The sequence below is a fragment of the Opisthocomus hoazin genome, chromosome 4 (assembly GCF_030867145.1).
Source record: "Opisthocomus hoazin isolate bOpiHoa1 chromosome 4, bOpiHoa1.hap1, whole genome shotgun sequence".
Classification (NCBI taxonomy): Eukaryota; Metazoa; Chordata; class Aves; order Opisthocomiformes; family Opisthocomidae; genus Opisthocomus; species Opisthocomus hoazin.
This window is the reverse complement of record NC_134417.1, coordinates 70,009,704-70,022,357: the sequence shown is the minus strand read 5'-3', so window position 1 is coordinate 70,022,357 and position 12,654 is coordinate 70,009,704.

Here is a 12,654-nt window from a genome sequence, read left to right as displayed (position 1 = left end):
TCCCTATTGTTACTCCTGTAGTTGAAGAAGCCCTTCTTGTTGTTTTTGACATCCCTTGCCAGCTTCAATTCCAGCTTAGTGCAGAGCAGGGGGAAGGCTTCTTTATCCCTTTTCCCCTCAATACTTCTTCAGACTCTCATCTGCTCTCTCCCAGCTCCTTCTAATAATGGAGGTCTTTTCTCCCCTCAAACTGAAGCTGTAACATGTGATGAAGTTTCACTCTAAGTACTGCTGGGAGTCATGATGAGTTAAATTAATGTTTGAACGTGACAAGTTCTTTATTTACAGAACTGCCTCCTTTTATTAGCCTTTTCTGCACTTATTTTTAAAAACCGTCCCCAGTGCACTCTAGAAATATCCAGGACTGTTTTTACCCAACAAAATAGGACTGTGGTCAGATGGTCACATGTGCACTAAGGCTTGCATTTTGAACTTCTATTGTGTTTTTTAAAATGGCCTGGTCCATTGTTTGTTCTTGATTTGATGATCTATAGCAGATGCCCACCAAGATATTTTGTTTGTTGACCTCCTGGATCAGATGATCTTTACTCGTTGACTATTGACAGTCAAGTCACCCATCCCATAGTAGAGTTCAGCATTTGAGTCACTGTTTTGCACAGAGCCCCACTGGTCTACCCTGACTGGCCTTCTTGAAGGGCATCTATCTATCCGTCACAACACTCTGGTTTTGTACTCTTATCACACTGTATCTCTGGATTTCCATCTATATCACTGCTCTGTATCTGCATACAGATGTTTGTCTTCTGAGCTTTGTGCATTTGTATACAGGCATATGAGACGGGCCACTGATCATCCTGCTTTCTCCTTGTGATTGTACCCCCATTATCTCACCCCATGTGCTCTTCTACCTCATCACCTCTTGCCCTGTTGCCTGTAGGCTTTAATCTCCAGTTCCCAAATAAGCCAGAAGAAGCTGCTGATTAGGGCAGAATTGGTCCAGTTGGTTTCTTGTTGGTCATATTTGAGCTGTCAGGTAATTTTACATGGGGGACCACAAAGTTATTTTGAAGTACTGAACTGAAAACTGTGGGGATAAAAGCTGTGATGTAACCTGAAGAAGGTCAAGAAATTGGGAAGACCTGACCAAAAGATGGGAAAATGATTGTATCACAGCACAAATTTTTCTGCAGAGACTGGAACAGAAGTAGAATTTTTAGTCTACTATGCCCTCACCTTCAGCAAAAAATTGTGCTGTCTTTGTTATTAGTAAAATATTCGTCATCTCCTGGAGTTCTGGTTCACATACAAACAGTAAATCAGGTATTGCAGTGAATTACTATCTTTCTTCTGGCTTAAATGAGGGAAGTGTGTGCAATGGTTCTCAAAGTTTGATCTGCTGGTGATATGTACGTGTCAGTGTGAGGCCACATGGTGGAGTTAAAGCCATGTTCAGTTTGCAGGCTTGTGCATGCAATAGCCACAAGAAGCTGCAACTGTCTTTGCAGAGGTGTCCTTGCAAATGCAGTCTGGTAAGTTTTTAGTGTAGGTGGTCTTTATGGAGACATTACGGGTTTGTTGTTATTCTTGTTACTATTATTATTATTAACCATTAAAAGCAAAACTCACAAACACTGCCCTCCTGCTTTTGTCTGGCTTGGATGGATATGTATTCAAAAACCTTTGAATGGATCAAATTTAACACTGCTTTGTCCAAACAAATAGAAAGTCAGAACTGTTTTGGTTTGAATCAAACAGCTGAAATCCAAATTAACTTGGGAATTACTTTTTCTCTAAAAAGCCAAAGCTGTGGAAGTAAAGAACTAGTTAAAAAAAGGTTGTGATTCAGCTCTCCTTCAGCAGGCTTGACTGTTACACCCTCCCACCGTGGGAGAGCCCTGAGCACTTTAAGTGATGGGAGAGCCCAGAGTAGTTCAGTTCTCTCTGCCTAAGGGGATCCAAACTATCCCCTACTGTAACGTAGTGAAGTGCTTCAAGCACTAGCCTGCAGTCTCAGGTTGAATGAATGGTTAAATGTTTCTTAAGTGGAATATAAATAATTGGTTCTTGCTGACATGCACATATATCTCCAACCTTGTGATTTAAGCCTTTTCCGTTATTCATTTCCAATCTCCTTCATTTCAGGGGCACTAGGATGAAAGATATCTGCTTTTGTTCATCATGAATATTATTGTAAATAAAAGGGCTGGAGCACCTCTGCTATGAGGAAGGGCCGAGAGAGTTGGGGCTGTTCAGCCTGGAGAAGAGAAGGCTCCAGGGAGACCTTATAGCAGTCTTCCGGTACCTGAAGGGGACCTATAGGGAAGATGGGGAAAATTTTTTTAACAGGGCTTGTTGCAATAGGACAAGAAGCAATGGATTTAAATTAAGAGCAGGTAGATTTAGACTGGATATAAGGAAGAAATTTTTTTACGATAAGGGTGATGAAACACTGGAACAGATTGCCCAGAGAAGTAGTGGAGGCCCCATCCCTGGAAACATTCAAGGTGAGGTTGGATGGGGCTCTGTGCAACATGGTCTAGTTGAAGATGTCCCTGCTTGCTGCAGGGCGGTTGGGCTAGATGACCTCTAAAGGTCCCTTCCAACCCAAAACATTCTATGATTCTAAAAATATTGTGGCTAAATATCACGTTCAAACATTAATTTAACTCATCATGACTCCCAGCAGTACTTAGAGTGAAACTTCATCACATGTTACAGCTTCAGTCTGAGGGGAGAAAAGACCTCCATTATTAGAAGGAGCTGGGAGAGAGCAGATGAGAGTCTGAAGAAGTATTGAGGGGAAAAGGGATAAAGAAGATTAAAAAGGAGCTCTGAACACATGTACACACAGGACATTTCTTTCACAGAGGTATGTGAAATTCAGGTTTAAAGCTTTGCTCAGTGAATTTTCACAGCTGCCTACTGTTGCTTACACTGTGTTTACAGGAGTAAGGCTTTATTCATCATCAGAAAGTCTGCATAAATTCTTACTAACATAACGGAAACAAACAAAATCTCTATAAATCTATAGTGCCAGATAGTCATCCCTATTGTTACTTCTAAGCTGATCGATAGTTCTGATTGCACTTTTAGAACTATTCTTCTAGTGTTGAATACCTGCCTCTACAAGACTGTATGAACCTTGGGTGGGCCTTGGAACGATATTTTTTTTCAGTCTTTACTGTCTTAGGTAAAAAAATCAGCTGTATAGACCCAGAAATCCTATTATTTTTCCAGAAGAATACATGGAGTCCCAACTCTTCTGAAGACATTTTGAAAGAAACTCACATACAGAAATTATATTAAACTCTCTATCATCATTTATAATAAAGATTACTGTAGTTCCTGATGGATTTTCTGTCTTTAATACAATACTAGGGCTTTGACAAAGAAGTAGTGAGTTGTTTCAAAGGCACACAGTGAAAATAAATCTGTTTTGATATAACATTTAATTCTGGACCATAGCTACCTACCATTAATATTTCCTGTTTTCTGGATCACAAGCTGGAACTGAAGTACCTCATAAGTGTCTAATTTCTTTCTGAAACTACAAATACACCAAACTTCTGAGAAGTTTAATTTCGCTCTCGATTGAGATTTCAACCTTATAATCTCAGGCTTTGCTAATAGTGAAAGATTTCAAGTTAAAACAGAACAGTTCTGGGTGTCTTTCAAAAGTCATCTTTATCAAATGCTTTCAGAATACCCCACCTCCCTTTTGTAGTATCCTGAAACTTGCCAATTAGTCTATTAAAGCAGAAGTTGTTAGGTTCTCTGAACTGTTTTAATCCTCTCTCCTACTATTTTTTCCCTTTTTATCACACCCCAGAAACACTACAAGGAATTTGAAAGAAATTCAGTAGTGCAGGAGCTGTACTGAGCAAGTAAACAGATCTCTTCCATTTCAAACTCTGCAGTTCTACCCATATATATACATCTATGTGTGTTAGTATTTAACTATATGTATATAATATATACAACCACATATACAGAAAGTCAAACTTTCTCACACCTATGTTAATCAGAATAAATTTCATCACGTTATTTTCTTTCTAACAAAATATAAGACAATGTGTTAGCATTTTTATCACTCATGTGGTCAGAAACATTTATTCCTGTCTTTATTAAAAAACACGTTAAATAAATATTTGTCTTTGTAAAAATCTTACAATGAAGCTAGCAGTTTGTAGCTTGTTATAGATAATAAGCAATAAATGGTACCTTAAAATACAACCTGGTCATGTCACTGATTTTTTCCCATTTGATCCCTATCAAAAATTAAATGACATTTTCATGCTTCATCTGACTTCCCCCAAAGAGCTGAAAGTGTGATTAAAACAAACATGCTTAGTGCAAAGTGGTTTTTTTTAAAATTAAACTGACAAAGTTCTCACTGGAACTTGAAGAAATTACATCTATTGTTATATGCAAACCACATGAAAGATTAATTATTTAAGCAGTCTAGTTTCTTATAGGTTTCAGCTGCAATATCTGCTTTCAGAAAGAAGAGTATTAAGTAGGTGTAATCTTAGACATGACAAAGTATAATCCTCCTGGTTGCTTTTATCTAATAGCATATTCAGTTGACTGAGAGATGGCCCATAGAAAACCACTGCCGTTCACAGCCTTGCCCCGGCTTCGTATTCCCCAGGTCAGGCAAACACTCTCACCAGATTTCCAAGTTGTAAATTTATATTTCTTATGTGTATAAAGTGAAAAAATGCCCATCTTCTAAGAACACTGTTAACTGAATGATTGTTCAGCTGAGGTGTTGGTATTATGTTGATGTCAATTGTTAACCGAAGCGTAGATAAAACAAAGACAACACTTTAACACCATCTTTTGTCTCAATCCCAATCAACGTTGCTTGACTTATACCCCAGACTGCTACTGCAAAGAGCTCAGTCTCTGAAAAAAACTTGACATGAATTAAAATGGAAAAAGCCAATAATAATCTAATGAACTATGACATTATTTAGGTATATACACATATGTGTATGTGTGCTCAGACATACCTGCGTACACACACAAATATAGTGCATCACATTTCTGCATGTACTCTATGTGAAAATGAGTCTTCTCCTGTTTCAACACCCATTTAAAAAATAGTTTACAATTGTTAATATCATATTTGAGGGACTGGCTTTGGGAAAGAGTAGAAGCACATGCTATTGTTCAACATATTGTACTTGCAGTTGGCCTTGTGTTTTGTGGACTATGTTCTGTTAAACTGCAAATCCAATGCAGAAGATCATTTTAAAGGGCGTTCAGATTTTTGTCCTAAGAAATGAGAGATGTTAATCATATGTCTGCTAATGCTTCGTCATGCTAAAGATCAGCAGAAGGATGGCAAATAATTTTGGATCAAGAACCAACTTTAGCAGAAAACGTTCATTTTAGTAGGACCGCCCTTGCCGTTTAAGACCTTCACTTATGTAACATTATAATCATGTTAGCCAAGAGGCTGATCTACCACAGCACCATGAAAGGTAACTGGCAAGCATGAGAAGTGTATGGGATCTTGTGGGACCACCTCTACAGATGCTGTCGGATTGCTGTTAGTACATTAGCTAGCCAGTAACTCCAAATATTTGCCTACTGCTTGGTGCTCTTTGTAGCTGATGTGTCTGAACTCTTTTGTCTGGTGACTAAGAGGCATGTTTTCAGGGATTCCCAATGATAGTGAGTTTTAAACCTAATTTGGAAGTCCCCCTTGCAGCTCCCAAATATAATTATGCCAAAAGCTGGAAAAAGAAAGCATCAAGCTCCACAAGGAAGAGAAACCCTCCAGCATAGAAATTAGCCCCTGCTGACAATGAAGACAGGAAAAGACAAATTATAGCTTGACAGGGAATGGTACAAATGAGATCAGGATGTGCTGAAGTCTGGTTTTTGCTTGCATAATGAATTTTCTTCCCAGCTGACTTTTTCTCCATCAGGTTGAGAAAGCAAAGGAAGGTTTTGATATATGGTCTGGTTTTCCACAGTCTTAAGGACTGTGGAAAACTGAAACACAAATCAATGAAACTGGAGGGAAATGGAAACAATTAATGATGCTACCAACACCTGTAAATTTAGGATGTGTTTTGGGGTTTCTGCATTTTGGGTATTCTTTTTCTGAAGCACATAGTTGACTAGCATTTGCTTAGCACATGACGTGTTCCTTGAGCTTAAATATTCACTCTCCTGTGTGTGATAAATGGCTCATCAGATCACGCATGTTGTTTCTTACTGAAGTACAGAAGTAGGATGCTGCCCTAGGTTAATAGGCAACAACCCGTCTCGTTGATTTAGTCAGTGGGTGCTGCTTAACAAATGCTTTAGGTTGGTGGCATTAACACGTGGCTTGTGTTTCTATGAGTTCACATACATAATGCAAGTTTTTGGGTTATATTTCATTGTATGTTCAAAAAGCCACATTTTTAACTTCCATGTGTTGAATAAACCACAGGCCTCACAGTTTTCCTCTGTTCCAGCATGGGGTCCCTGCCATGGGATACAGTCCCCCACAGGGTTCTCCAGTGTGGGTCCTTCCCATGGGCTGCAGTTCTTAAACATTTGCTCCAGCATGGGTCCATTCCACAGGGTACAGTCCTTCAGGAATGGACTGTTTCAATGTGAGTCCCCCACAGGGCCACAGGTCCTGCCAAAAATCCGTTTCTATTTGGGCTTCCAGAAGGGTCACAGCTTCTTTTGGGGCACATCCACTTGCTCCAGTGTTGGGTTCTCCGTGGGCTGCAGTGTGGATATCTGCTCCACTGTGGACTTCCATGGACTGCAGGCGGACAACCTGCTTCACCATGGTCTTCACCATATGCTGCAGGGGAATCTCTGCTCTGGCACCTGGAGCACCTCTTCCTCCTCCTTCTCCTGTGGCCTTGGTGTCTGTAGAGTTGTTTCTATTACATAGTATTGAAGGAAGGGGTTAAAAGGGATTTTAGTAGAAGCAGCGTTATCTAATAATTGTGGTGCATTTAAAGAGAACTGATAATGCCTATCTATTGTCTAAATTAACTGAAGCAGAGAGTCTTGCCTCTCCATACAAAGGGATTAGTTCCTGATAGGGGCTGGGAGTCGCCTAGAACCGGTTAAGACCGACCCTGCTGTATGGATGGGAGCCAGAAGAGAACTGAGTTTGCGCAGAAACAAAGGTCAATCAGCGAACACCGTGATGAAGAGGATGAGCCTTCATCTTGGGACCCCCGACGACTACCATCAGGAGGCACTGCGCAAGCGCAGCTGGGAGGAGTCTATGGAAATTACTTCTTGGAACTGATTTTAATATGGAAATTACTTCTTGGAACTGATTTTGATATGAAACTGGGATAGGTTATGCACATGTATAGGTGTGCTGGGAAATCTAATGTATATGTAATATTTGCCTGTGTAAGTTGAAGAGATAAGTTGCTGCTCGGCGCGCAAGACTCTGGTGAGACTACCCCCCGTGCTGCCCGGCACCGAATAAACATACCTACTTTAAAATCTTACAGATTGTGGAGTCTGCTTTCCGCACGTCAGTCTCACTCCTCTCTCCCAGTTGCTGTTGTGCAGCACTTTTTATACTTTCTTAAATATGTTACCACAGAGGTGCTACATCGCTGATGGGCTCAACTTTGGCTAGCAGCAAGCCATCTTAGAGCCAGCTGGAGGAGGCTCTGTTTGACATGGTGACAGCTCCTGGTGTCTTCATACAAAAGCCACTCAAGCAGCCCCTCTGCTACCAAAACCCCGCCAGGTAAACCCAAGACAATGATACATGTAATAGGTTAGACAGAAAAAAATCTGTGAGAGGGTACGAACAGAAAAATTGATTTCAGTCTTGCTTTCCTACAAATAACCAACTTTTTGTCCCCTTGACTACTGCAGTTGTAGAGATAGCTTTGCTGATGGCTAAAATCATATTTGGGTTGCTATTAGGTTAGCTGAATTTTCACTGAGAAACTGCAGCGCTCATCTGGAAATTTTTCATATGGCCATGGGCTCTACATGCATGAAATTTTTGCAGTCAGTAGTGATGGAAACATCTACAGCCAGCAGCTTCACAGCTCTTTTCAGTTGTCCTTTTTCCCTTCTTTTGGTGAAGATTGCGTGAGAACGTGGCAAAGTATTCCTGGTTACATTGATTGTTACTGAACTGCTGCTCTAAAGAAAAGGACAGACCCTTCATTCTAACGCTGCCTTTGGAAATGTGTTTATTGCTCATCAAGAGGAGCATTGTAATTAAAGGTAGAAGTGCTCTACTTCAGCTTTCATTTTCCACTGGCAAGAAGAGATAAGGGGATTGTGCAGAGCAATGAAGAAGGCTGACAAGGTTAATCTTATCTTCAGTTTGGGCAGCGTAGTAAATTACGATGTAGTGGATCACAACTGGCCTTGCTTCCATTGCTTGCACATAATATTTAGTAGTTCAGGGGAATTTTTAATTATTTTATACTGGCAGCATACCATACTTCTGCCTTGTATTTCTATTCTACTTCATATCACTTTTTCCCCAAGTAGATCTTTCTATTTGTCTGTACTCTGGCTGGGAGGGAGTTAATTTTATCCATTGCAGCCTGTGTGGTGCTGTGTTTTGGATTTGTCACTGAAAAACTGTTGATTACACACCCATGTTTTGGTGAACAGAGCTTGCCTGTACAGCATTGAGGCTTTCTGTTCTTGCCCCTCAGTGAGTAGGCTAGGGGGTGTGCAAGAAGATGAGGGGGGACACAGCCAGGACATCTGATCCTGACTGACCAAAGGGACCTGAACTGACCACACCACATGATGTTGTGCTCAGCAATAAAAACTCAAGGAGGAAAGGGGAGACATTTGTGGTTTGACATTTGCCTTCCCATGTAGACCTTGCAGGTGCTCAGGCTCTTGCTTTCAGGAAGTGGCTGGACTCCTGCCTGCCGAAGGGCAGTAATTAATAAATTCCTTCTTTGCACTGCTTGCAGAAGCTGCTTTTTTGTCTATTAAATTGTCTTTATCTCAACCCATGAGTCTTCTCACCTGGCTTCTGTTTTCTCCCTGTCCCGCAGGAGGGGAAAGTGAGCAAGTGGCTGGGTGGTGCGTAGAAGCTGGCCAACAGCCACCCCCCCAATCATTTTGCCTTCAGCTCTCCACAGCCCTTCAGACTCCTTTTTCTTTCTGCATATCAATCTCCCTGCTACCAGCACAATTATAGTTTCCCTTTTCCATCACCATGTGCAAAGGTTAAAGCGTACAACAAAGACATAAGAATTGGTCAAGATGTGTGAAAGCCGCTTCTACATACTAAAAGGTGAAAGTCCGCTCTTCTTTAATAGATTGTTTATCTCAATGTCAATGGGACTTGGGCAAGTACTCACGTGCTTTTCTGAGCCAAGGCTTGAATTCACAACTAAATTTGAAGATATTTGTAGTTGCAAGTTGTTATTTTAGCTTAGAGAACACCCTGATACTTAAACATAAACATTCAGAAAAACATAACAAAACATGCATTTCATATAATTAAGCTATCAGAGCCTTTATACTTATAAATAGACAAAAGACATTTTAGGTCACCTAATCACACTTCTGCATGAGCAGAATGAAGTTTCCTGCTGTAACGCATGAGATAGATTGAATGATGTTAATGAAAACAGTCATCAAAAAGAGAGGTCTCTTTTAAACTGTTAAAAATAATTTTAATGACTCTACAGCAGTTCAGCTGATGTTTGTCAGCACTTTTAATTTAAGTTTAGAAAAGCAAGTTTCACTGAATAGAACTGCGTGAGCCTGTGGAGTTCAGAAATCAGTGGGAATGAATGAGGAATTATCTCTTTCTCCAGGCTAGACAGCAGCAGCTGCAGTCAGCAGGGCCACTGTAGCTCGATCCTTCTAGTTATTTTTTTAAAGGTGACTGGCAGGGCACCATCTGAGATGGCTTCAGACTCTGGAACAAGCTCTTCCACAGCTTGCTCCAAACCATGCTGAATTTGGTGACCTGGGCATGCAGCAAAGGACATCTGTTTGACAGGGCTTTCAGAGGATGTTAAGGGTGAAGGCATTGGACAGACATTTCCAGATGCAGCTGGCTGGATTCCTGCTGAACTGATCACTTAATTCTGCTGAGATTCAATTTCACTGTGAATTTTGTTAGAGCACCTCAGATCTGAGATAGGCATCTTCTGTTTTTTCGGTGTTTTGGTTTTGTTCTGTTTTTTTAAAATAAAGTGAATGGGACTAGCTTGAGTGTTTTGCTGAATCTGAGTGAAGATAAATACTGTATCATCTATTTCTTTAATGTTATTTTGGTCCTAAATAGAAGAAATTACAGGATTAATTCAGTTTTCTTTTTGACGTGCCCCAGAAAAACTGCTTGTGTTGCAACTTCAAACTTTGAACAACAAAACACAAAGAACTTTGTTGTTTAATAAATTGTTGAGGAAACAGGAAAACTTAAAATCTGAAGACAAGACATCCAAGACACTATTTGAAATTCAGATAAAAGAAAACACTCAGTACAACATTAACATGAGAAAAATTAAGAATCAGGAATCAGTATTTTGAGCTTATTAAAAAAGCAGAGTACTTGCTCCTCTCATGTACTGCTAATATCTGTTAATATAAAAACAATTGGGTAATATTTTTTCTGGATTTAATTAACGTCCTTCAGTTTTTCACTGTATTGTAGTATCTGTTCTCATAGGTTGTCCTTGGCCCAGATCTCGCACCACTTTGAATTTAAGTAGAAGACTGCACATTCTTGGTCTAACAATGTTAATTATGATTTTTTTTAAAAGCTCATTATATTAACTTGCTAGAGTAGACTTGAAACCCTGTAAATACTCTAAGAGGCTGGTTCCCCTCCACTTGATTGGCGGTGTCCTGAGGGACATTCAGAGGAGCCGCAGGTTAGAGCTCTGCAGATGTGAGTACCAGCCCTGATCCGTCTCCTGCTGTACCTGAAGCCTTCGGTATGGGAATCCACGCTCACACTAAGCTTGTGAATTCCAGTTTGAAATACATTTTATGAGATCATGTTCCTAAAGAAAACTCAGGGGAGAAACAGCTCCTTATCTGGCTGTTATTCGCTCCTCTGTTTTCCAAGTGTGTAGGCAAGCCAACAGGGGTGAAAAAATAATACTGTGAGACTGTGAAACCTCAGGAGCTGTGAAGTGCAAAGGCACTCCTACTGTCTTAAGAAATCCTTAAACCAGAGATACACGAGGCTGGAAGATTAAGGGGAAATATTTTTATATCCTTCCCCTCTTTTTATTCCCTGGTCATTCATTGTCAGCCATTGTCAGAGACAGGATGCAATGAGATGAACCTTGGATCTGACCAAGTACTGTCATTTTTGTTCAGTTGTACTGTGTAAGCAGACGCTGGGTATTGCTTTTATACCAGTATACACTGATGCAACTGAGTAGACTTTGGTCTGGTAACCTTGATTTGTCATTCCTTATATTGTCATAAACTTAATCTTTTGTCAAAATTTGTACGTGTTGCTTGAATACAGTCAGGCTTATCATACCACTGGGTATATCTTCTTCTCCTCCTGTGTAAGTCTGTGACTGTTCCAGGTAAGAATGGTATTTTTAGTGCATTCTTTCTTTCAATCCATACTGTAATGTGCCAAGGTCATCTTTATTACAAACACTGCATAATACTCCCAAAAATGTGTGTGCACTTTTGTGCACTCACAGTTTTTTTTGTAAAAAGATTGCTTTGCATAAATCTGTAAAGCATCAGCATGCAACAGTCTTTTACGTGTGAAACTGCCTTTCCCTTTGCTAGTCATCCTTTTGACACATAAATGACCATTTTAGGTTTTTTAATAACTGTGCTGCGCCATTTACTTCAGCCTGAACCATTTCACCAAACAATAGCCAATTTTTAATGGTCTTCAAAGGTGATGTATGAAATAATAGTTTGAATGTTCTTTGGATTTTGCAGTTTATCTATTAATTCTGAGTATTCCATTTTTATTCATTCAGAACATTTTTATTTTTTTAGGTTTTGTGCTTTAGCCGATTCATCTGTCCACTCAGTACGTAGCAGGCACCTATTCATTTTCAAGGAAGTAACTACGAACTCCAGGATTTCTGAACGAATATTGGGCCTCAGAAACACACCCATGACCACAGCTCCTTGCTGGGATTCAGTGCCTAGAAGCCACCAAGTCTTAGCATCACCTTGGCACAGTACAGAGGATCTTTTAAGTTTGCTAGGGATTAATGAAGACCTCTAGAGATATCAAACGCCGGAAAGGCATAAGATGTGAACTGACTCTTACTTGTAAAGATGTGGACCAAATTTGCCCTCATGCTGTCCTGCGTTATAAACTATAAGGCAATCCCTTTCTTTTAGCTGTCATTGCTTTCAGATTCAAACTCCACAAAGAAAGTGAACACTGTGGCTTAGGGCGTAGCTCTGGTTTTAATAAAACTGACCTTTTTTTCTTCCTAATACTTCAGAATCAAAAAAAGCACACCTGTTGTTTTAGAAAAAAATAATGGAAAAGGGGTTAGAATCACTGATTGACTGAAATGTCCCACTGGTGATAAGGCAATCTGCTAACCTGCTCTTGGGTTTAGATTTCTTTGCTTGGTCTTGTAATTTGTAGTGGTGCAACCTGCTTTGAGAGGGAAAGAGAATATATGTCCAGGACTTACAGCTTGCTTCACAGTGTGCTGAGTCACAATGCTGTCTTTTATAACAGCATTGCCTTTGAGAGATTCATTT